The sequence below is a fragment of the Bos grunniens genome, chromosome 1 (assembly GCF_055505025.1).
Source record: "Bos grunniens cultivar Pamir isolate PY7600 chromosome 1, Bosgru_T2T1.0, whole genome shotgun sequence".
NCBI classification, from domain to species: domain Eukaryota; kingdom Metazoa; phylum Chordata; class Mammalia; order Artiodactyla; family Bovidae; genus Bos; species Bos grunniens.
In genome coordinates, this window is record NC_141165.1 from 69,675,462 (window position 1) to 69,697,389 (window position 21,928).

Genomic DNA, 21,928 nt, shown 5'->3' on the forward strand with positions numbered 1-21,928 from the left:
CCACACAGTCAAAGGCTTTGGCATAGTCAAATAGTAGATGTTTTTCCGGAACTCTCTTGCTTTTTCAATGATCCAACAGGCAATTTGATCTCTGGTTCCTCTGCCTTTTCTAAATCCAGCCTGAACATCTGAAAGTTCACAGTTCATGTACTGTTTAAGCCTGGCTTGGAGAATTTTGAGCATTACTTTGCTAGCATGTGAGATGACTGCAATTGTGCGGTAGTCTGAGCATTCTTTGGCATTGCCTTTCCTTGGGATTGGAGTGAAAATTGACCTTTTCCAGTCCTGTGGCCACTGCTGAGTTTTCCAAATTTACTGGCATATTGTCTCATTATAAGTTACAGCAAATCCACTACAGTGTAACAAATAATTTCTTACAAAATTGTTGGCTACGAGAGAGACAGACAGACAGAGAAAGAGACAGAGAGAGGGAGAGACACGTGGCTAGTAACATAAATCAACTTCTTGAGTGTAAGCAGCCAAATTCTGATTCTCAGCCTTCACCTTCTCATTGTAAAAGCCAAGCTACCCATTTAGATTCATGATTCTCAAATCTCGTGGCACACAGACCATGTGAGCTGATTAAGAGATTTTTGACCTATAATAATACATAGGAGGAAGATTACCTGGATAACCCCTGAACTTAAAAGATCCTTAGTATTTAGCCAACCAAGAGATGACATTACTGAGCACTTACTATGTTTCATGCACTGTTCACAACTCTTCACAGTAACTCGTTTAACAACCTCAATTGAACCTCAGAAGGTAAGTGCTAATATCATCTTTATTTTACAGATGAGGAAACTACATGTTTTGGAGGTTATGAACCTCACCCCAGTTCACACAATGTCCTAAATGTTGGAGTATGACTACACTTACTGTGTGATCCCAGAAACTGTTCTAACTTCTGAATCTCAATTTCCTCATCTGTACAGTGGAGACGCTAGTATCTACCTCCAAGTGATTGTTTTAGGGATTAAATAACACACATAAACAAACATCCTTAGAACTTTAAGTCAGAGCTAATTTGGCCTAGAGGGAAATATATTAAGAAGCTATAATCGGAAGGCTTCCGTGGTGGATCAGTAAAGCATCTGCCTGCCATGCGGGAGACCTGGGTTCAATCCCTGGGTTGGGAGGATCCCCTGGAGAAGGAAATGGCAACCCACTCCAGTATTCTTGCCTGGAAAATTCCATGGACAGAGGAGCCTGGTTGGCTACAGTCCATGGGATCTCAAAAAGTCGGACATGACTGAGAAAATTCACTTCACTTCATTTCTATAATCGTAAACATTACTCAGGTTCATATTCACATCTGCTGATGGGTCAACAAATATAACAATACTTTTTTCAAAAAGGAAAATAAAATTATCACCAGAAAGAATTCTGTTCAAGGCCTCAGCATCTCAATTCCCCTGCAATGTCACCTCTTCTGTGTCTCCTCGACGCCTTGAAAAGCACCACTGCTTCGTCACTGACTCCAGAGGCTGGAAGTTTGCTGGGAGAGGACCTATACTACTCCTACCCGGTCTGCCCTCTTACTTACAGACCAGGACTCTCTTAATAGGCATGGAGGAGGGAAAGATTCAAAGAGGGAGAGGACAGGAGAGAAAACATTCAGTCCTTCAAAGGGCTACCTCTAACGACACCCACCTCCTGAAGATCCCAATACCTGACTCTCCAACAGTACCTTGCCCATCCCACCCCAATACTGTCACTACTAGATTGGGGCGTTTCAGATTTTAATTAATGTCTTATCCATGAGGTGTGTAAGGAAAGAAACGTGGTTGACAGCCACTGATTTAACCCAAGAGCCTAATTACTGGTTCTCAAAAGGTGAGGACCAGCAGCATCAGCATCACTGAGGAACTTGCGAGAAATGCAAACGTGTGGGCCCTTTGCCAGGCCTGAAGAACCAGAAACTCTGAGGGTGGAGCCCAGCAACCAGTGTTTAACAAGCACTTTCGGTGATTCTGATGCCTCTTGGAATCTGAGAACCACAGGTCTAAACTCTTGTCTAAAACCACTGGACTGGAGGAAAGCTCAAGGATGTGCGTTCATGCCTGAAGAAGTTCCTAAAAACACTATGTGCAATTTATATTATCTTGCTGGTTAAGCGGAGAAGGCAATGGCACCCCACTCCAGTACTCTTGCCTGGAAAATCCCATGGACGGAGGAGCCTGGTAGGCTGCAGTCCATGGGGTCGCTAAGAGTCGGACAGGACTGAGCGACCTCACTTTCACTTTTCACTTCATGCGTTGGAGAAGGAAATGGCAACCCACTCCAATGTTCTTGCCTGGAGAATCCCAGGGACGGCGGAGCCTGGTGGGCTGCCGTCTACGGGATCACACAGAGTCGGACACAACTGAAGTGACTTAGCAGCAGCAGCTGGTTAAGCAAAACATCTAAAAACTTTTTAAAAAATAAAGATAATAGGTGGAATACATAACTAAAGAAATCATTCCCCTTCTAATTGGTTTTAAGATAGAGCAAAACTATTTTCCATATTTGAAACATGAAAATGTTTTTTGTTTTTCTGAAGGGCAACTTGAGAATGAGAAGAGGCAATAGAAGGGAAACAAAGAGAAGTTTCTCTATATATTTCCTATTTCAACACTCTCAACTTAAAATATTTTTTACAAAGAAATCATTAACAATTCCTTGATCTATTTCAGGTGTTATTTCCTTTTCCGCAAGGGAAACTATCCATCTGGCAAAATCTTGATTTTCTCTTTTTTAAGGGGCAGCCATTACCTCTTTTTAATGGGGCTTCTCTGGTGGTTTAGACGGTAAAGAATCTGCCCACAGTGCGGGAGACTAGGGTTCAATCCCTGGGTGAGGAAAATCCCCTGGAGAAGGGAATAGCTATCCACTCCAGTATTCCTGCCTGGAGCAAGAAACCAAGTTCCTTATCCAAGTGTCACAAACAGATTGACTTGGGCTGAACACTTTGGATCACAATTTGCAGCTCTATCATCGAATTGGCTACATCATCATTGCAGAAACCTAAACTGAGATGGTAAATTCCAAGACCCCATAAAATGTTATGCATCAAAATGTTTAAAAGGAACAGAAATTCATGGAATTATAAGCAAATGGATTTTTCTGTTTCATTTCTACATATTTTTTACATCCGTGTTATAAATTAAATGTGTGACATATGCAATGTCTTAGCCTATTTGTCGTTTATTAAAGCTGAGGATTTAACTCTAAGTTCCTTAATTTTAAAATTAAAATTTTAATTAAAAAATTAACCTTAATCAAGGAAATAGAAAAGAAGGGGAAGAAGTCTTTAGGCAAAGCTAACAAAAATCAAAATTACTGTAATATCAGGTATTACATGAAAACCTGATGCACAGTACATGTTATATTAATAAATATAGAGTGGATGTTTCCATTCTTTCAGGGTATCCTTTTTAAATTTCACATATATATATAAAGACACAATGGAAGTTTTTTCCAGTTAACTTTTTGAGACGACTTTCAAAAAAAGAATTTTCTTCCTGCTTTTTATATTCTCATCTATAGTCCTAAGTACATAATAAATGAGACTATTCCAACTATTGTCAATTCAAACCATTATGTGATTTATTCTTCCACTCAACAAACATATTATTAAACATCTACTCTGGACCAGACATAGTAACCCCAATCAGAAAAATTCATCTTCTCACAACAAAGTTAAGAATAACTATATTAGGATGTTAAGTGCCACAAGGCACATAATTAGAGTGTTATATCACCAAAACCAAATGTTTCATGAGAATGTGACTGGACTCAACACACTAAGGATTTCCCTTAAACTCAATGCAATACATTCTGAAACCATTTTCAGTATGCTTGTATTTTTAGCTGTACTGGACTTCCCTGGTGGCTCAGATGTAAAGAATCCATCTGTTAGTGCAGGGTTCAATCCCTGGATCAGGAAGATCCCTGGAGAAAAAAATGGCACTGACTCCAGTATTCTTGCCCGGGAAATCCCATGGACAGAGGAGCCTGGTGGTCAACAGTCTGTGGGGTTGCAAAGAGTCAGACACAACTTAGTGACTAAATAACAAACAACAACAACCTCTTAAAGTAACTAGTTCTGTAAATTCACTGTCAGTGATGTAAACTAGTAGGGTATCTCCTCTTATTTAGTCCTCAAACTATTTTCTCTAAATTGAGACTCCTCTAGTTTTAGTGTTTTTAAGGCTTTGTAAACCAAACACTAGGAAAATCAATCATGATTATGTAAATTACAGATCATAACCTTGTCAGCCAGTCTTTTCTCATATAACTTCACATCACCTCTGGGGTTTTCTGAATAAGACCATGCATTGTTCATCTCTGTATCACTAAATCACAAAGTCTTACAACCCTTTAAGTCACATAATTTGCTTTTGTTTTACCAGAAACAAGACCTTCAATTTGCCAGATTTGGTTACATATTACTCTTGGTTATATATAAAAGAAATTTTAATTAACCTTACCACTAAGGGATGAACATACAACAACTGATCAGAATCTCATCCAACAAATTTTTACGAGTGCCTAACACACGTCAATCATGATCTAGCTCATTTGCTGAGTTGCCTGGAGAGCACAAAATGTGACTGGTTTAATTAAAATATTCATAGATAGGTAGCTACAATTTCATATGTTCAGAGTTATAAAATATCTTAAAAGTTTCCAATAAGAGGTAGAAATACGAGTACGGGACTCCATATCTTTCTCCCAGTGCAGATTCCATTCCCCAGTGGCTCAGCGGTAAAGAATCTGCCTGCACTGCAGGAGCTGCAGGAGATGCTGGTTCGGATCCCTGGGTTGGGAAGATCCCCTGGAGGAGGGCATGGCAACCCACTCCAGTATTCTTGCCTGGAGAATCCCATGGAAGAGGAGCCTGGTGGGCTACAGTCCATTGGGCTGCAAAGAGTTGGACATGACTGAAGTGAATGAGCATGGACGCATGCAAAACTATTATGCCTACCCATAAGATAAAACATTGAAGTTTTACTAATTAAGAAGCAAGTGTGGGACTTCCCTGGCAGTCCATTGGTTAAGACTTCACACGCTTCCACTGCAGGGGGCACATGTTTGATCCCTGGTCAGAGAATCAGATCCTACAAACCACACAGCATGGTGAAAAAAAAAAAAAAAAACGGCAAGTATACTTACATGATATTGGTTACCAATGCTACTTCAGGATCATACTTCACCAAAATGTCATATGATTGCTGTCCTAGGTTTAGACCAACAGCTAATTAATAACCTACACTAGCTTATTTGGAACTCCACTCCATTCCCAGTTCCCCATCCCAAGTAACATCCTCAAAGGCTTTTCTTGGCTCAGTGGTAAAGAATCTGCCTGCTAAGACAGGAGACACAGGTTCGATCCCTGGGTCGGGAAGATCCCTTGGAGGACATGGCAACCCACTTCAGTATTCTTGCCTCGGAAAATCCCATGGGCAGAGGAGCCTGGAGGGCTACAGTCTATGGGGTTGTAACAGAGTCCAACATGACTTGGTGACTAAACAACAAAATGTCTTCAAAATCCATCAGTTAATAGAGGGTTTATCACCACCAAGTGCCTTGAACGCTATATCCTGCTCTTAGTTACATTTACATCGTACCCACACTCAGTTTTACTTTACTTCTCTGCTGTCCTATGGACGTTTTCATCCTGCCACACCCACCATCACACATACCAATACTGCTCTTCAGCAGCATTAAGGAAACACACATTGTTCCTAATGCTTCACCATCTCATCATAATCTGCCTATCATCCCCGGAAATATATAAAGATGCTCCCTCTTGAAAAGATTAGTTATACCATGGGGGGAATTTACATACAAACATTTCTCTCCTTTCTTGTATCTTAAGGCATGGAGTCTTTGCGTGTGTGTTTTTAAAGTTATTCCCTCCCCCACATCACATCTTCCCTTGTGGCACATTAATTATTAATAAACATAATGAAATCCTTTGTTGATGAAGTTTAATTCCATAGATAAAGGTTAACACATAACCATGAAAACTAATATCTAAGTTTAAAACTTTTAAAATATCGACTGCTTTTTCTTTTTTACACCAAATGACAAGGAGACTATATTTTTCAAAAAGTTTATTCCCATCTGTAAAGCAATTATCCTTCAATTAAAAAATAAACAAATTTAAAAAAAAAGAAAAAAGTTTTTTCCCTCCTAACAGCTTCCCTAGAGGCCCATTTTAGTAAGCAGTGCACATAATGAAGATCCCCTGTTGACAAATTTCAACTTCCTTAAGTAATCAGCTGTCTACCATTTTTCCATTTAAATACATAATTTAATTTAAAGAAGCCCAGAAAGTAAAAAATGTTTCAAAATCATTTTCTTATAAAAACTGGTCACCATAAGCCATGTTAATTATCCTAAATACAATGTATAATCTATGTCACATGCCAGTTGGACAAATAAAGCCTCATTCAGCTTTAGTTGCATTACTGGGTTTTTAATTTCAGAAACCAAGGAATTAATACCCAATTTTTGTATTTTAAACATTTCCTGGGTAAAGGTGTTTAGGTGGGGAACTCATAAAAACTGAAGGGGAAAAAAACTGAGTCAAGCCATTGGTAAAAGTCATCATAACAAAAAACACCAAAAATTCCTATCGAAGAGCCCAGAGGTTATTGGTTCTTTGGGCATGGGGACCACTGTCCTCATCTTTGTCCCTCCCAAAGTAGTGTATGCACTTTATGGTACAGATTCTATTTCTCTATAGCTAAAAATGTATTACAAGTTAGATGAAGAATAAAGAGTAAAACTTCTAAAAACATGGCATTTTTGAAGACTAAGAATCAATGTTTAGGGCTTTCCTCGTGGCTCAGTGGTAAAGAACCCACCTGCCAATGCAGGAGACACAGGTTCCATTCCTGGTCCAGGAAAATCCCATATGCTGAGAAGCAACCAAGCCCATGCATCACTACTGAGCCTCTGTTCTGTTCCACAGCCCAGGACCTGCAACTACTGATGCCCTTTCGCCCTGGAGCCCACGCTCCACAAGAGAAGCCACCGCAATGAGAAGCCTGCACACCACAGCTGGAGAGTAGCCCCCAATCACTGCAAACTAGAGAAAAGGCTGTGCAGCAACAATGATTAAAAAAAAGAAAAAGAAAGAATGTTTAAAGACAGTTATTATCCAACTGTTCATATAACCCAAAATTATACATATAAATCAATTGGCCAGACAAAGGCAAAACTGGGAAAAAATTTCAAGCTGTATATTGCCTTAAATATTAACTATGGACATTAAGAGAAACTTCGTATTATTTTAGGAAGTCAACAGTACTCAAGTGTTGAACTCTTTTAATGTGACTTCTACTTCAAAACAAATTAAGTAAGATAAAATTCTCAGCAATTCTAGAGGAGCCTCCCCATAACACAAACCAGGAAAACAGTACTGAGGAATACAAGCTGTGAACTTACCAAGCATTTTTTTGTTCATAACTACTACACCAAAGGAAAGTCTTTGGTACCTGCACCATCCACAGGACACTTGTAGGATGGCTGCCGCGAAGCACAGGAGTTAAAGTGCTGCCTCTAGTATCCCGCTGTTCGGATTTGAATACTGGCTTTTCCTCTAGCACGTGTTTACTGACAATTGAAAAGTTTACAAAGGTGAGCTGAAAATATTAGCACAGTTGAAAAAAAGATGTCTTTGAACTAAAGATGGACAAATGTTAAAAATATTTTAAGAGAGGAAGTATATTTAAGCAGAAATTGTTTTAAGTAATCAAACCATTTTGGAGCTAGTTTCCTTTTTCATCCTAAACCAGATTATTTCTTTAACTACTGCCTATTTTCTTTTCATTCTTTCCAATCTTATTATGGTTAAGTTTGAGGCTTACTTAAAATAAAAATTTTCAAATCTTTGTAGTTTAAAAATTAATTGTCTAGCTTGTAATCAAGGTTGGTCCATTTTTACTTCTTCCTACCTGTTCTACTCATCTCTCGCTTATGCATATTCCCTCCACCAGAGGGCAGACAAAAGAAAGATGAAGTCGTGAAATACAAAGTTGATAACTTATTTGCTTCCAGAGAATCTTGAGCGGTGCCACCAAAAAACTTTAAACAGCACTGATGTTCTCTGAGACAGTCTTCAATTGCAAAAGCGTTAAATAAAATACAACCAGACAGTTGGCAATATTAATGCATTTATTCATTCATTCAACAAATATCTGAGTTCCAACCACATGCAGGGCACATTCCAGTCTCCAGGGATTCAGCCATAAACAAAATGAAGTTTCCCATGGTCATGGAGCTTTATTCTACCTATGTCTAGGAGAGGATAATAAAGCATGTGAATAAATAACAATTTCAAGTAAAGCACTGTGCAGGGGGAAAAAAAGAAGCTACAGGATGACCAGGAAGGGTATTTTTAAATAATTTAATCTAAGTTAAAGACCTGAATGAAATGAGTGAATGAGCCATGCCTTAAAAGGGGAAGAGCACTCCAAGCACAAGAAACAGTAAAATGCAAAGGCCCTGAGGCAGAAACTAACCTGGCAAGCTGAATCAACAGGAGACAGGGGTGAAGACTGGAGGGGAGTGAACCAAGCAGAAGCTATACAGAGGTGGGCAGGAGCCAACTCTGTGATACATGGGCCTCTAGACCATAATAAAAACTTCATATTTTATCTAACACTAATGGGTTTTGATAACTGGGAGACAGAATCTAATTTGACTCCTACCTTTTAAAGTTCATGCTGGTTTCCAGGAGACACACAGACTGGAAGCTGAAGGACCAGTTAGGTGCTACTACAGTTGTCTGGGCCAGGAAAGATGGTGTTTGACACAAGGATAGTGGTAGTGGAAGTGATTAAAAAATAAGGCAAATTTGGAATAAATTTTAAGTTAGAGCCCACTGTTCAGTCACTAAGTTATGTCTGACTCTGCAACCCCATGAACTGCAGCACGCCAGGCTTTCCTGTCCCTCACCAGCTCCCAGAGTTTGCTCAAACTCATGTCCATTGAGTCAGTGATGCCACCCAACCATCTCATCCTCTGTCGTCCCCTTCTCCTCCTGCCTTCAATCTTTTCCAGCATCAGGGTCTTTTCTAATGAGTCAGCTCTTTGCATCAGGTGGCCAGTGTATTGGAGCTTCCACATCAGTCCTTCCAATGAGTGTTCGGGGTTGATTTTCTTTAGGATAGAGCCCATAATACTTGCCAATAAATATAGGATGAGTGAATCAGGATTACTCTTAGGAGTTTTAAACTTGAGCATCTAGGTGGACGGTGATACCATTAACTGAGCTGGAAAAGAATTACAAGCCATAGGCCAGATGAAGATCAGAACTAGTGTCCCAGAAGTCAAGGGAAAGAATGTTTCCGTAAGGAAGGAGTTGTCAAATGTGGTTGAGAGATCTAATTTGGCAAGACTGCCATCCCTGATGACATTGAGAAGAATGGTTCTGGGGCATAGGAAAGATAAAGTCTCTGGAGTAGGTTCAGAAGAAAATGTGAAGTGAGGAGTTGAGAAGTAGACACAGGCGAGATGGAATCTTTGAAAAATTTTTGAACACAATGTAGCTTTATTAGTTTTTGAAGTTTTAACTTGCCTGTTTTTGAAATTTCAAACTTAAAGTTGAAAAATTTTGGTGCTCACTCTGTAAAGAATCCACCTGCAATGCAGGAGACTCGGGTTCAATCCCTGGATCGGGAAGATCCTCTGGAGGAGGAAATGAAAACCCACTCTAGTATTCTTGTTTGGAGAATCCTATGGACAGAGGAGACTAGTGGATTATAGCCCATGGCATCAGAAAGAGTCAGACGTTGACTTCGCTACTAAACCACCACCTATCATAGTGAACAGTCTTATTCCATTCACCTAGATTTACCAACTGTTAACATTTGCCACCTTTGCTTTATTGCTCTCTTTATATGTAATAATCATTATTGCTTATTCATTTGAGAGTAAACTGAAGGTATTTTGACCCTTTACTCCTAAATAATTCACTGTGTATCCTTCCAAGAACAAGGGCATTTTCCTATGTAACTACAGTGCTGTGCTGTGCTAAGGCACTTCAGTTGTGGCCGACTTTCGCGACCCTATGGACTATGGCCCGCCAGGCTCCTCTATCCATGGGACTCTCCAGGCAAGAATACTGGAGTGGGTTGCCATGCCCTCCTCCAGGGGATCTTCCCAACCCAAGGACTGAACCCACGTTACTTATATCTGCTGCATTGGCAGGCGGGGTCCTTACAACTACTGCCCCCTGAGAAGCCCTGTAACTACAGTACAATGAACAAATTCAGGAAATTTAACATTGATATCCTATTATTTAATATTCAATACATATGCAAATTTTGCCAACAACCCAATAATGTTCTTAGAGTGGATTTTCCAATTCAAGATCCAATCCAGGATTCTGCACTGAATTTAATTCGCAGGTCTCTTTCCTTTAATCTGAAACTGTTCCTCTGCCTTTGTCTTTCACAACATTAGCCTGTTGGAAGAGCCAGTTACTTAGTAGAACAATCCTCAATTAAGGTCCCTCTATTGATTCCTTGTGATGAGATTTTGGTTATGCATTGCATAAATACCACAGGAAAGTAATGACATTCCCTAGTTCGAGTGTGTCAAGAAGAACATGTTTTTCCCACTACTGGTGATATTAATTTTGATTACTTGGTTGAGGTGATGCCTGACAGACTTCTCCACTGTGAAGTTACTGTATCCCCCTTGGTCATTAATCTCAAGAAAGACCACTGCAAACTGTAGTAATATCCTTTCCTCCATCCAACTTCCTCCACTAGTAACATTTGCCTGACTCAGTATTACCATAATGGTTGCAAACTAGTGACTTTTCTAACTACTGTTCCTTCTACAGTTTTTATTGTCCATCTAGCAGGAAGAGTTTTTCCCTTTTTCTTATTTGTTTATTATGGACTTGGGGATTCTGATTGTATTCAATAATCAGTTATAATCCATTGCTGTTCCTATTCATTTTGATGCCCCAATTCTCTCAGATTTGACGTGCCCTCATTTTTTAAAAAATCACTTCCTTACTTTGTGTTCCATCCTCATCTTGTATTTTCCCTTCTTCAGCCCTGGAACTGGAAGTAAAGTCTGATGCTGAAAAGAACAATATTACATAGGAACCTGGAATGTTACGTCCATGAATCAAGGTAAACTGGAGGTGGTCAAACAGGAAATGGCAAGAGTGAACACTGACATTATAGGAATCAGTGGACTAAAATGGACTGGAATGGGAGAATTTAACTCAGATGACCATTATATCTACTACTGTGGGCAGGAATCCTTTAGAAGAAATGGAGTAGCCATCATGGTCAACAAAAGAGTCTGAATGCAGTATTTGGATGCAATCTGAAAAACAAGAATGATCTCTGTTCGATTCCAAGGCAAACCATTCAATATCACGGTAATTCAAGTCTATGCCCCAACCAGTAATGCTGAAGAAGCTGAACAGTTCTATGAAGATCTACAAGACCTTCTAGAACTAACACCCAAAAAAGATGTCCTTTTCATTATAGGGGATTGGAATGCAAAAGCAGGAAGTCAAGAAACACCTGGAGTAACAGGCAAATTTGGCCTTGGAGTACAGAATGAAGCAGGGCAAAGGCTAACAGAGTTCTGCCAAGAGAATGCACTGGTCATAACCAACACCCTCTTCTAACAACACAAGAGAAGACTCTACACATGGACATCACCAGATGGTCAACACTGGAATCAGACTGATTATATTCTTTGCAGCCCAAGATGGAGAAACTCTATAGAGTCAGCAAAAACAAGACTGGGAGCTGACTGTTCAGATCATGAACTCCTTTTTGCAAAATTCAGAATTAACTGAAAAAAGTAGGGAAAACCACTAGACCATTCAGGTATGACCTAAATCAAATCCCTTAAGATTATACAGTGGAAGTGACAAATAGATTCAAGGGCTTAGATCTGATAGACAGAGTGCCTGAAGAACTATGGACGGAGGTCTGTGACACTGTACAGGAGGCAGTAATCAAGACCATCCTCAGGAAGAAGAAAGGCAAAATGGTTGCCTGAGGAGCTTTTCTCAAATAGCTGAGAAAGAAATGATGCAAAAAGCAAAGGAGAAAAGGAAAGATATACATACCCATTTGAATGCAGAGTTCCAAAGAATAGCAAGGAGAGATAAGAAGGCCTTCCTCAGTCATCAGCGCAAAGAAATAGAGGAAAACAACAAAATGGGAAAGACTACAGATATCTTAAAGAAAATTAGAGATATCAAGGGAACATTTCATGCAAAGATGGGCTCAATAAAGGACAGAAATGGTATGGACCTAACAGAAGCAGAAGATGAGATGGCAAGAATACACAGAAGAACTATACAAAAAAGATCTTCACGATCCAGATAATCACGATGGTGTGATCACTCACCTTGAACCAGACATCCTGGAATGCAAAGTCAAGTGGACCTTAGGAAGCATCACTATGAACAAAGCTAGTGGGGGTGATGGAATTGCAGTTGAGCTATTTAAATTCCTAAAAGATGATGCTGTGAAAGCGCTGCACTCAATATGCCAGGAAATTTGGAAAACTCAGCAGTGGCCACAGGACTGGAAAAGGTCTGTTTTCATTCCAATCCGAAAGAAAGGCAATGCCAAAGAATGCTCAAACTACCGCACAACTGCGCTCATCTCACACGCTAGTAAAGTAATGCTCAAATTCTCCAAGCCAGGCTTCAACAGTACGTGAACCGTGAACTTTCAGATGTTCAGCTGGATTTAGAAAAGGCAGAGGAACCACAGATCAAATTGCCAGCATTCGCTGGATCATCAAAAAAGCAAGAGAGTTCCAGAAAAACATCTATTTCTGCTTTATTGACTATGCCAAAGCCTTTGACTGTGTGGATCACAATAAACTGTGGAAAATTCTGAAAGAGATGGGAATACCAGACCACCTGACCTGCCTCTTGAGAAACCTATATGCAGGTCAGGAAGCAACAGTTAGAACTGGACATGGAACAACATACTGGTTCCAAATCAGGAAAGGAGTAGGTCAAGGCTTTATACTTTCACCCTACTTACCTAACTTATATGCAGAGTTCAGTTCAGTTGCTCAGTCGTGTCCAACTCTTTGCGACCCCATGAACCGCAGCATGCCAGGCCTCCCTGTCCATCACAAACTCCTGGAGTCCACCCAAACCCATGTCCCTTGAGTCGGTGATGCCATCCAACTATCTCATCCTCTGTCATCCCCTTCTCCTCCTGCCCTCAATCTTTCCCAGCATCAGGGTGTTTTCAAATGAGTAGCTCTTTACTTCAGGTGGACAAAGTATTGGAGCTTCAGCTTCATGCAAAATGCCGGGCTGGATGAAGCACAGATCAGATCAGATCAGATCAGTCACTCAGTCGTGTCCGACTCTTTGCGACCCCATGAATCGCAGCACGCCAGGCCTCCCTGTCCCTCACCAACTCCTGGAGTTCACTCAGACTCACGTCCATCGCGATGAAGCACAAGCTGGAATCAAAACTGCCTGGAGAAGTATCAATAACCTCAGATATGCAGATGACACCACTCTTATGGAAGAAAGGGAAGAAGAACTAAAGAGCCTCTTGATGAAAGGGCAAGAGGAGAGTCAAAAAGTTGGCTTAAAACTTAGCATTCAGAAAACTAATATCACGACATCCGGTCCCATCACTCAAGGCAAATAGATAGGGAAACAATGGAAACAGTGAGAGACTTTATTTTTGCAGGCTCCAAAATCACTGCAGATGGTGACCGCAGCCATGAAATTAAAAGACGATTGCTCCTTGGAAGAAAATCTATGACTAACCTAGACAGCATATTAAAAAGCAAAGACATTACTTTGCCAACAAAGGTCCGTCTAGTCAAGGCTATGGTTTTTCCAGTAGTCATGTATGGATGTGAGAGCTGGACTATAAAGAAAGCTGAGTGCCAAAGAATTGATGCTTTTGAACTGTGGTGTTGGAGAAGACTCGAGAGTCCCTTGGACTGCAAGGAGATCCAACCAGTCCATCCTAAAGGAAATCAGTCCTGAATATTCACTGGAAGGACTGATACTGAAGCTGAAACTCCTATCCTTTGGCCACCTGATGCTAAGAACTGACTCATTTGAAAAGACCCTGACGCTGGGAAGACTGAAGGAAGGAGGAGAAGGGGACGAGAGGATGAGATGATTGGATGGCATCACTGACTCAATAGACATGAGTTTGAGTAAGCTCTGGGAGTTGGTGATGGACAGGGAAGCCTGGCATGCTGCAGTCCATGGGGTCGCAGAGTCAGACACAACTGAGTGACTGAACTGAACTGAGCCCTGGAATTTGCCATTGATTTGGGCAAACTAGCTACGCTCACTGCTACTAGGGTGTCATTAGTTCTAGCCCTTTCATTACACAGAGTTAGGAATTATATGCATGCCTGTATGAATGGATATTTTAATCACAAGTTCATATGGATAACTCTTAATTCCCATCCAACATTGCCGAGGTCTTCACTGCCTTCTTCTATTTCCTATTTTTATTTCCCTTCTTCTACAGTGAAAATCCTAGTTCCCAACATAGCAAGGAATTTACTTATTTGCTCAGTCCTATAATACACACAGAACAATTGTAAAATTGCTATTTCTCTACTACTATACATAACAGCCTAATACACCTGATTCAAGATTTCTTGTTTTTATTTTTGTAAGTCCTTTTATCTTAGGTTAAAGGTATATAATCAAATTCTGTGTTAAAAGTTTACTTGGATTCATTTTTTTTTATTCTGAGAATTTGTTATTAAAGTACAGTCAGTTAATTTGCTGCTGTCTGTATTCAGTTTTAGAAGTTTTTTCCCTCCCAACCTTGTTAATTTCATTTTAAAAAATATATAAAATATTAAAAAGTTTCCAAAACTCATAACTACACAAAAAGGTTTAATAGAGCATAGCCACTCCCTCCACCATCCCTTTTACTCTGTTCCTACCCATTCCTCGCAGATAACTAATTAGTTTCTGGTTATCTCTTCTCTATTTACTTTTGCTATATCAAAATTATTATGTTTTCTTCATGTGGAACAGAGAAATGGGACAGAATACTGGATCAAGAAAGAATTTTAAGATGGAAGACATAACAGAATGTTTGCATTATTTTCTAAATGATTCCACAGAAACTGAAATTGAAGATGTAGAAGGGATAGGATAACTACAGAAGGAAATATCCATCAAAATTCCTTCTGCTTAATTTGAGGGACATTGAAGAATTCCCATATTCCAAAATAGACTGCCATCCTGTTTGTAACCTTCCAAATTACTAATATCTATGGCTCTAGAGAACTCATATAAAAATAGGGTTATTATTTAGAAGGATAATTAAGCTAACACTACCTACTAATGTGGGGCTTCCCTGGTGGCTCAGTAATAACAAATCCACGTGACAATGCAGGAGATATGGGCTCAATCCCTGGGTCAGGAAGATCCCCTAGAGAAAGAAAGGGCAACCCACTCCAGTATTTTTGCCTGGGAAATCCCATGGACAGAGGAGTCTCACAAAAGAGTTGGATACAACTTAGCAACTAAACAATTACAATCTATTAATGGCAGTAGGAGAAATTCTGCCCTGGCAAGTGGGAAGTTTCAAACTTGAGCTAGACATTTAAGAGGAAAAGAGGTGAGAAGAGAATGACTAAAACAAGGATCTGTATAATAGCACTGACAGATAATAATGACTGTGCTAGAAAAACAAACTCACATCTCTGGGAACCTCTTGGAAAATTTACTAATATGCTAATGAGTAACAGGGTTATTCCTCATGATGCTGTCAGCGTGGCACAGAGGGAAGAACATAAACTTCACAGAGAGGTCTGGCCTTAAATCCCAAATGAATTACCTAATAGCTACATAACCACTGGCAAGTTATTACTTAACATCTCAGAGCCACAGTTTTCTTACCTATCATGTTAATATAGGACATAAATAGAATAATGTACAGCATTGCCCCTGGCCCAGATGAGTGTGCACACTCAGGTGTGTTCGACTGTGTGTGACTCTATGGACTGTAGCACACCAGGCTCCTCTGCCCATGGAATTTTCCAGGCAAGAATAATGGAGTGGGTTGCCATTTCCTTCTCCAGGGGATCTTCCTGAACCAGGGATCAAATTTCTGTCTCTTGTACCTGGCCCAGAACATATGTTTAATAAGTAGTTCCTATAATCAACACAGATTAACAAGGTAAAGTTCTACAATAACATGCCTGAAAGGAATCCGTGCAATCACACCATCTCAGGCAGTATTTGGGGCTTTCTGGGTAGCTCAGCAGTAAAGAATTCGCCTGCAGTGCAGGAAACATAGGAGACCTGGGTTCAATTCCTGGGTCAGGAAGATCCCCTGGAGGAGGTCATGGCAATCCACTCCAGTATTCTTGCCAGGAAAATTCCAAGGACAAGGAGCCTGGTGGGCTACTTAGTCCATGGGGTCACAAAGAGTTGGACACAACTGATCATGCACATACGCAGGTGGTATTTGGTAAGAGAAAAAAAAATGTCCACGTAATTCCAATTCTCAATTTTCAGAATGTCCCAGAATCTATTTTTAAAAGTGTAAAAATATATGCTGACATACTAAAGTGCCAATGATTTAAAAGAAACCATTCTAGGGAGATGTTGATCAAATGTTAAAAACCTCTAGTTATAAGGTGAATACCTTCTGGGGATTTAATGTACAACATGGTGACTACAGTGTGGTTCAGATGGTAAAGAATCTGCCTGCAATGGGGGAGTGACCCAGGTTCAATCCCTGGATCAGGAAAATCCTCTGGAGAAGGAAATGACAACCCACTCCAGCATTCCTGCCTGGAAAATCCCATGGACAGAGGTGCCTGGTGGGCTACAGTCCATGGGGAGGCAGTCAGTCAGACACAACTGGGCAACTAACACTTTCACTTCACTTTCATTGCATACTTGAAAGTTGCTATAGAACAGATCTTAAATATCCTACATACACACACACACAGAGCTAATTATAGGAGGTGATGGATGTATTAACTAACCTTAACTTCCATAATCATTTTGCAATTTATATATCAAATGATCACTTTGTACACCTTAAACTTACACAATGTTATGTTAACTGTATCAATTATATCAATAAAGCTGGAGAAAGTAATAATAGAAACTATTCTGCAAGTTAACTGCTAACAACTCAGAATAAACTAAGGAATACCTACAGCTCACAAAGAAATGAACATAAATCTATTACAAGCAATATTACCCAATCTTATAATTTTATAAATTCATATACACACAAGAGAATTAAGGACACTGAATAAAACAGTATTTTAAGTTTTTATTTTACTTTCAAATTAATCTACAAACCAAAATGTAACATGGAAAGTCTTAAATGACCTTTAACTAAATACTGAAAAATACAATAAACTTTCAGAGCCTAGAGTCAGTAATAACAACCCCAAAACCCCATACATAAGAGTCTTAATATGTGCAATGGCAATGAGACTCAAAGCATACAGTTTTATCCTATAGACCGTCGTTTTCCTTGACAACTAGTAATGACTTCTCTTTCATCTTAAATAATCGGTGTGTGGTCTATTTCTGTTCTAGAAGATGCGCTTTAAAGGTCACAATCTTAGTTTGCAATACTAAGATGATTAGAATGCATCAACAATGCAATCCCGAATGTCTTAGAAAACTTTCCAGTAGGGTGCTAATCCACAGACAGAGCTATTTTGCTTGTGGAGGGAGAAAGACGCATCCTTACTAAGAGAAAAGGAAGGGAGAGGAAAAAAGGAAAAAAGGAAAAAAAGGGAGAGAGAGAGATGCAAAATAACAAAGCACTGCTTCCATAAACAAATGAAAGTCTGTTCTTAAACTTTGGGAAATTCTATCTATCTATCTATCTTCCTCTACCAAATAGCAATAAAACTACAAGGCAATCATTTGTGTTTTGAAGCAGAAAAAGACTACGGAGAGAAAAGGAAAAAAACATTTTGTCATGTACTGAACTTACAAGTATTCAAAATCCTTAAACTCCACCTCCACCAAATATCCACCAAATATTGAGCATCACATCCTTTTCAAAATAAATCTAACATGAAACCACTGGACTCATTTTTAGCACTCGGTAGAGAACTTTTATCTCTCCCAGCGCTCACCACCCAATAACCCTTCTGGGCAGCCCTGAGTAACCGCTATTCTCGGGACAAACAAGAGCTCGCGTTCCAGTACCCCGGAGGAGCCTCCGGGCGCGGAGAGGAACTAGGGGTCTGGAGGCCAAGGACCACTGACCGCCCCCTCGCTGCCCAGAGCCAGAGGTCCGAGCCGCCCAGGAAGTGCCCGAAGCGGCGGCCGAGCGGCGGTCCCCGCACCCCAGCGGAGTGCCATCGAGGCGCACCCGCCCCGTCCCTCCCAGGCAAGGTCCGCCTCCCAGAGTCCCCAGTCTTCGAGTAAGGAGGGACCTCGCCGACCCCGAGCCGCCTTCCAGAGCCGGGTTCCGCCCGGGCGGCCCCGCGCCGCCTCCCGGGCCGGGTTCAGCCAGGGCGGATCCGCGGCGCCTCCTGCCCCCGCGGGGCGCACCGACGAGCCGCTGCTCGCGCAGCAGCCGCCTACCTGGAGGGAGCTGGGGCCCGCGTGGACTGGGGGTGCGGTGGTCGGCTGGGCGCTCAGCAGCCCCTGGCGCGCGAAGCCAGCGTGCAGAGCGCAGTGCACCGCGGAGACCAGCGCCGCGAAGATCCGCCGACCACACCCAGGCCCGCGCCGCCCAGCAGCCAACTCCGCGGCGCGCGGGGCCGGGGCGGGGACGTGGCTCGAGGCGCAAGGCACGAGGCACGAGGCGCGCGGACTCTGCGGGGACGCGCCGCGGGCGCGCGCAGATCCTGGAGCTTGCGCGTCCGGGGTCGGGGGGCGAAAGCTGCTGGCGCGGCGCGCAGCTTTTGCTTCCTATTTTTTCTCTCGTTTCCTGCTAGAAGGAGAAGAAAAACATTAATTCCCCGGGCAGTTTCGTTTTCTTGGTGCGGTGCCTGGACTCCGGAGCACACTTCTGAGGAGTGCCCAAGTGGTGTGGCCGGTTTCCTTCCTGCCACCGCGCAGGCCTCAGCTTGCTCGTGGGCTGGATAGAGGGGCTGACTTAGGAGACCTCAAGGTCCCATTTAGGTTTCACATTCTGTGAACTGAAGCCCCGAGACTTCCAAAATTGCCTTGGGATCCCAGCTCTATCGTCGCTAGTTGTGTGACCGTGTACCGTCTCATGGACTGTTTCATCGTGGGCAAAGTAGGGCTAGTGTACCTACCTCATGAAGGTGCGAAATTTTTTAATGAGGTAACGTTTGCACAGAGCCTGCCTCTGAATAAATGATCAACGCTTGGAAGTTATTGTTACTGCTGTCGCTGATGAAACCGGGCCTTCCAGAAAACCCTGTCAATTCTCTCATCTCTGCATGAGTTAAACATCACATGGAACCGACTTTTTCCAGATTTCTAGGGCTGTTTTATGTTTAAAATGTCATAAAATGAATGCATCTACCCAGTTTGCTTCCTCTGAAGTCAGTACCGCCCGGGAGCAATTTTCCTCTCCCCCCCACCCCCATCTTTCTTCTGAGTTAAATCCAGTTTGACAGACTGTTGCTATAGCATTCCTTCTCTGACGTCAAACAATTTAAAGAAACAGCCCCGGGTAGCGAAAACTGCAGAGGAGTTCTTTGTGGAGTTTCTGTGAAGAAACGTTTGAACAATATCATGAGAGAACTTTAACACCTCCGCAGCCTTCGACTTCTTCTTCAGCAGCTCCCTGAAATAAAATTTTTAGTACCTTCATGATGAGCACAACCCTGACTGCAGCAGTGGAGAAGATGTGACCGTTTTGTGGAAAAGCCAGACCATGACAAAAATGGAAACAGCTGTGGTGCTAGGACGATGAAATTATAGGTGGTTCCCCCCCCACCACCACCAGCAGATTTTTATTTTCCTTAATGTGAGGTGCTTGTTTCCATTAAGAAAAAGGAGACATGCCAAATCTTCTACATATATGTGTCTGAAAAGTTGATTGGGACCTGAATAGTTTGCAGCCATAACTATTTATGTTTTATTAATCAAATCCTGAGCATTATCATTGTCATGTTTAAGAGGAAGCAAAGGGAAATTATTATTTAAGGAACTCCTATTATGTACCAGGCTCCCTGCTTTCTTACATTGTACTTAATTCTCATACTAATTTTTCAGTGTGCAGTCTATCTCTGTTTTACAGATCAAAAAAAAAAAAATAAGGCTCAATGAGATTAAGTAATTTATATAGAATTACACAGTGTCACAGACTTTATATGGAATCCAGATTGGATCGACTCCAATGCCCACTTTCTTTCAGATTCTTTTCTGTCCCCTGCTTGTGCACTGGCACTTAACAAATATTATAGTTCTTTGAGAGATTTTTGGGTTAAGATTATCAGTTGAAAAGCAAGTTACTGGTATTTAGGAAAACCCAATGGAAAATATTGAGTTATTCTCTTCCAGGAAAGATTAGGGGAAATATAAATCAACAGCTCCTAAACACAAAAACCTGAAAAAAATGTTACAAGAATTTTATTTCCCATTATTTGAAGATTTATGAATAAATTACACAAAATGATCACTTCAACCTTCCTGAAAATTTGATGTGGACCGAGAAATTACTGAAAGAATAAAGTCCAAGTACAAAAAAGCAAAGTTTAATTATTATCCAAACTAGTCCACGTCCAAGAATATTATATTTCTGTTTTGCCACATCTGCTGCACATTTCCCTGAAAAGAACACTTACTTGTTAAAGGACAAGCCTGTATTACAAATCTGAAAGTGGAGATGATGAAAAGAATTTCTTTAGCAGGAATAATTTTCTAAAAACACAGCGATACATCTAACTGATCCAGCAATTAGTAATCTTTCACATGATAATATAATCCATGTAGAAAGACAGAGAGAGAAGGAAAGAAAGAGAGAGAGAGAGAAGAGAGAGAGAAAGAAAGGTAGGTAGTTTTAATATTCTTCAAGCCTGTGGATTTGTGTAGACTATTGTGTAATGATGTATCCTGCCTGCTTCTAATAATTAAATCCAATGTTCTTGTGTTTGGATGCCACTGGCTGGTATTTAGATTTCTAACTCATTAAACCCATGTTGGCAAATCCTATTCTATTAAAAGAGGATGGAGGGGGGTGTCTCCCCTAGAGAACCTTGGAAGACAAAATTCCTGTCTGTTTCATCCTTGTGTTCTTTGTGATGTTTAACAGAATACCTTGTAGATTCTTAAGTACGCAGTGAACAAATGAATAAATAAGGGCACCTGGCTACTTCTTTTACTCAACCTTCATACCTACCTCCCTCAGGCCCCTACTCAGAATCATAGAAAGGAGAAGAGTGATCACTATTTTTCTGGGAGTTCAGCTGTTGTTGCTTCTGCAGAGTGTTTTGCTCACTTATAACCAAGTTCAAAGAAGCTCTGCTGTTGGTTCTATATTGGATGAATCTGAAACCCATTCTCAGCAAGCTATGGTAGAATCCACAGTGCATAGGTTCATAACCTTGGCTTTTAAATCATACCCTCATTCAGTTCAGTTCAGTCACTCAGTCGTGTCCGACTCTTTGCAACCCCATGAACTGCAGCACTCCAGGCCTCCCTGTTCATCACCAACTCCCGGAGCTTACTCAAACTCGTGTCCATTGAGTTGGTGATGCCATCCAACCATCTCATCCTCTGTTGTCCCCTTCTCCTTGTGCCTTCAATCTTTCCCAGCATCAGGGTCTTTTCAAATGAGTCAGCTTTTCGCATCAGGTGGCCAGAGTACTGGAGTTTCAGCTTTAACATCAGTCCTTCCAGTGAACACCCAGGACTGATTTCCTTTAGGATGGACTGGTTGGATCTCCTTGCAGTCCAAGGGACTCTCAAGAGTCTTCTCCAATACCACAGTTCAAAAGCATCAATTCTTTGGTGCTCAGCTTT

At 41.1% G+C, this 21,928-nt stretch overlaps 1 protein-coding gene across 1 annotated transcript in view; it reads right to left on the bottom strand.

Annotated features, from left to right (window-relative positions):
• Positions 1 to 18,705, bottom strand: part of GNB4 (G protein subunit beta 4) — a 70,380-nt gene extending 51,675 nt beyond the window's left edge. Inside the window, exon 1 of the mRNA XM_086395217.1 lies at positions 18,572 to 18,705. The gene's annotated coding sequence lies outside the window, so the exon portion shown is untranslated. The remainder of the gene's footprint in view (positions 1 to 18,571) is intronic.
• Positions 18,706 to 21,928: the final 3,223 nt, after the last annotated feature.